This window comes from Benincasa hispida, chromosome 8 (genome assembly GCF_027475165.1).
Source record: "Benincasa hispida cultivar pf3 chromosome 8, pf3_genome.v1.1, whole genome shotgun sequence".
Classification (NCBI taxonomy): domain Eukaryota; kingdom Viridiplantae; phylum Streptophyta; class Magnoliopsida; order Cucurbitales; family Cucurbitaceae; genus Benincasa; species Benincasa hispida.
This window is the reverse complement of record NC_143485.1, coordinates 12,538,504-12,543,146: the sequence shown is the minus strand read 5'-3', so window position 1 is coordinate 12,543,146 and position 4,643 is coordinate 12,538,504. Positions and strand designations below refer to the sequence as shown.

Here is a 4,643-nt window from a genome sequence, read left to right as displayed (position 1 = left end):
CCTGGCTTGATACTTCTTAAACTTACCTGGCTTGATACTTCTTACTCCAATTTTTTTTTTGTACTCAACACTTTATTTGCAAAAATGGAAACTTCATTTCAATTTATGATTAGTCTCTCCACACCATGCACGAGTAACTAAATTTGTGAATGGGTTGAGAAGTGTTTAGCTGGCATGACTTAAGCTATGCACTTTATGCGATTATCTTGTCTTATGTATGCTTCATTCATCATTTGGAGTACTTGAGAGAGTAGTCTAAAGACAGAATCTAGGCTTGAGAGAGTCGGATTAGATCGCATAAGCAAGAGTAGAAACAAGAAATGTGGCATTATGCATTGAAAAATGTAGTGCTTAATATTTGTGTATAGCATGATCGCATGACTTGTACAAAATCTTAAGAAATGCTAGCTAAATCTCTTCTTAATCCCTTCATTGCATACTTGTCACAACACCACCCTTTCATCACTCCGCATTTAATTCCATCACATTAGAAAATCTAAATTAAATCACCATTTACTTCTTTGTCACCATCGCAATAGAATCAGAGAGCCTGTCGTATATCTATTTAGTAATCCCTGCGTTTGACCTTGGACTTACTAGGACCCTAAGAAAGCTTATACTTGGGCTTTGTTAGGAAAACTTGTATGATCATCGCATCCACACATCCTTACATCACATGATAAATCAACGCATCAGGTTTTTGGCACCGTTGCCAGGGATTACGGTATAGATTGCGCTAACATCAAACCTCTTTGATGTTTGTAGCTTTCGACCTTTGTTGTATCCACCTATGAAGGAAGAAGCAAGCATCACATGAGTGAAGGACATATTCTTGAGCTCAAGTACGACCCAAAGTTCAATGAATGGCTGAACAACTTGAGGAATGAGTAGAAAATGAAAACAACATAATGGAAAATCCTATCCTACTGAAAAATGATCGCAATAGACCCATCTGGGACTATGCGTCACCAAACTTGTATGATTTCTCCCCAGGAATCATGAGACCAGCATTGGCTGGATCAAGGTTCGAGATGAAGCCAGTAATGTTACAAATGATACAAACAGTAGGACAGTTTGGAGGACGGCGTGGTAAAGATCCGCATGCCCATCTACGAAGCTTCATTGAAATTTGCACACTTTTGTGTTCCCTAATATTTTCCCAGAAGAGGTTCGCCTCACGTTATTTCCATTTTCACTATGCGATAAAGCAAGAAAATGGGCTTACTCTCTTGAACCAGGAGAAATAACGTCATGGGAGCAAGTTGTGGAGAAGTTTATGAAGAAGTATTTTCTTCCTACAGAAAATTCCAAAAGGAGGAAATTGATCACCAATTTCGAGCAAGAAGGAGATGAATCGCTCAGTGACGCATGGGCGAGATTCAAGAAACTAGTATGCTACTGCCCACACAATGGATTGTCGGATTGCCTCCAAATGGAGATTTTTTTTTAATCATGGACTCAACTCTGTATCACAAATAGCTGCCAAGGCGGCAACAGTAGAAGGTCTGCTGGACAAAACATATGATGAAGCAAAGAATATTCTTGATCACATCTCGAAAAACCACGAAGATTGGCAAGAAAGCGATCAAAGAACGAAGCCCAGAGAAGGTAATGCGAGTAATGGTGCCATCGCATCATTACAAAATCAGATGAATGCGATGATAAACTTGTTGCAAGGCATCACAATAAACAATTCAAGAACTCGAAATGGGCAAGTTAATGCGATAGAGCAAACAAGCACCATCTGTGTTGTATGTGAAGAATCAGATTCTTTTGAGGAATGTCCATGAAATCCTCAATCAGATTACTTTGTAAAAAACAATCCTTTTTCAAAACACTTACAACCCGGGGTGGCGAAATCACCCTAATTTTTTTGGATAAACAACCAACAGCAAGGTAGTCAGCCCATGGCTCAGAGAGAGGGACTGCTAGGATTTTTCCATAGAACTAATGGACAACAGTAACAACAAACTAGAAACTCTCAAACACCATCCCTATCATCCCTGGAAAAATTGTTGAAGAAATACATCGAAAAGAATGAAATAGTCCTTCAAAACTAAGCTACATCCATCCGTAATTTGGAAATTCAAATAGGACAAATTGCAGGAGAGCTAAAGAATAGACCCCAAGGGACGTTGCCTAGCTCAACTGAGCTTCCACGCAATCTAGGGAATACAGGGAAAGAACACTGCTAAGCAGTCACCCTAAGAAGTGGAAAGGCGATAATAGAAGTCAGAAAGGAGCCTCGCAGAACCGAGTCAAAGGAGAAACCTGTGATTGAATCAAAGAAACCTCGATCGCAGTCTGAATTAAAGGAGTCCAAAACTATGGAACCAGAAGATGCGATCACCTCTAAGCCTTTAGACCATGAAACATTTAAAGTACAGCTGTCTCCATTTCCTCAAAGACTGAAAAAGAAACATAACGATGAAGGCCAGTATCATCGCTTCTTGGAAATATTAAAACAATTGCACATCAATATTCCATTCATAGAAGTGATAGAGTAGATGTCGGTGTATGCCAAATTTTTGAAGGGCACTGTCTCGAAGAAGAGAAGCATGGGAAGATGCACCACGGTGGCATTGACACAAGAATCCAATACTATAATCCCACCAAAGATGTGCGACCCAGGCAGTTTCACAATACCCTGCTCAATAGGAGGAATCTATATTGGTCAAGCATTATGCGATCTTGGGGTAAGCATAAACTTAATGCCCCTTTCAATATTCAAAAGATTGAATGTAGGACAGCTAACACCCACAATGGTGACTCTTCAACTCATCGATAGATCCTTGATGCACTCTGAAGGGAAATTAAAGGATGTCTTGGTAACAATAGGCAGATTCATCCTACCTACAGACTTCATTATCTTAGATTATGAGGTGGATAAAGATGTTCCAATTATATTGGGATGACCATTCTTATCTACTGGTCGTGCTCAAATAGATGTGCACAAGGGAGAAATCACAATGAGCATTAACGGAAATAAGCTCAAGTTCAATATTATCAAGGCAATGAAGTTCCCAGATGAAGAAGGATTATTAGATTCCGATGATGAACAAACTTGCATTGAAGATTGGGAGTCCGAGGAAGAGAATAAAGAAAGAGAAGATGCGGCAACATCCATAAAGACTTGCCATGCGATAACAGAGATATTGAAGAATGAGGAAATGCTGAATTTGGATGAAGAAAGAAAAGCATAAAAGCCCTATTTAGAGCAACCACCTACACTAGAACTAAAACTCTACCAACCCATTTGAAGTACGTATTTCTTGGTCAAGATAAAACCTTACCAGTCATCATATCCTCTGTGTTACCTGAAGAAAAAGAAACCATGCTGCTCAGTGTTCTAAAGAAATATATTAGAGCAATCGGATAGACGCTCGCAGACATCAAAGGTATTAGCCCGACGTATTGCATGCATCGAATTCGACTTGAAGAAAACCAGAAGGGCTCGATAGAACCTCAATGCAGACTGAACCCTGCGATGAAAGAGGTTGTTAAAAAAGAAATCATCAAATGGTTAGATGCCGACATTATCTACCCTATCGCAGATAGTATGTGGGTCAGCCTTGTGCAGTGTGTTCCTAAAAAGGGTGGGACGACAGTAGTTCCTAATGAAAACAATGAATTGATCCCCATGAGAATCGTCATAGGTTGGCGAATTTGTATGGACTACAGGAAACTCAACGCGGTGACAAAGAAAGATCATTTCCCCTTACCTTTCATTGATCAAATGCTCGACCAATTACCGGGAATGATTATTTCTGCTTCATTGATGGGTACAGAAGCTATAACCAAATTATGATCGCACTAGAGGATCAAGAAAAGGCCACGTTCACATGTCCATATGGAGCGTTCGCCTTTCGTCGCATGCCTTTTGGATTATGCAATGCTCCCAGTACGTTTGAAAGGTGTATGATGGCGATCTTCTCCGTTTAAATCTTTATGGATGATTTCTCAGTCTATGGGTAAACATATGAAAGCTGTCTGCAAAACCTGGAGAGAATACTGAAAAGATGTGAAGAAACTAACCTGGTGTTGAACTGGGAAAAGTGCCATTTTATGGTCAAAGAAGGAATTGTGCTCGGACACAAGGTTTCAAAGAATGGGTTAGAGGTGGACAAAGCAAAAATTGAAGCTATTGAAAAACTTTCACTTCCAGCGAATGTGAAAGCTTTGAGGTGTTTCCTAGGACACACGGGGTTTTACAGAAGGTTTGTGAAGGTCTTCTCCAAAATCGCTCGACCTTTGAATGCATTGTTGGAAGCTGATAGACCTTTTGATTTTAATTCACACTGCCTCATTGCATTCAAAACACTAAAGGACGCTTTTACTACAGCGCCAATTCTGATCACACCTGATTGGGCAAAGCCATTCGAACAGATCTCCGATGCCAGTGGATATAAGATGGGGGCAGTCTTGGCACAAAAAGTAAAAACAATGTTACACCCCATCGCATATGCTAGTAGAACATTAAACTCCACGCAGGCGAATTACACCACCACCGAGAAGGAACTTTTAGCGGTAATTTTTGCGATTGAAAAATTCAGACCTTACTTGTTGGGGTCAAAAGTGATACTCCATACAGACCACTCGACGATAAGATATTTGATGACCAAAAAAGATGCGAAGCTTAGACT

At 40.1% G+C, this 4,643-nt stretch overlaps 1 non-coding gene across 1 annotated transcript; it reads right to left on the bottom strand.

Annotated features, from left to right (window-relative positions):
* Positions 1–1,309: 1,309 nt before the first annotated feature.
* On the bottom strand, positions 1,310–1,416 carry LOC120084254 (small nucleolar RNA R71). Its single transcript, XR_005483619.1, has one exon. It is a non-coding gene; the product is annotated as a small nucleolar RNA R71 (small nucleolar RNA).
* Between the last annotated feature and the right edge of the window lie 3,227 nt (positions 1,417–4,643).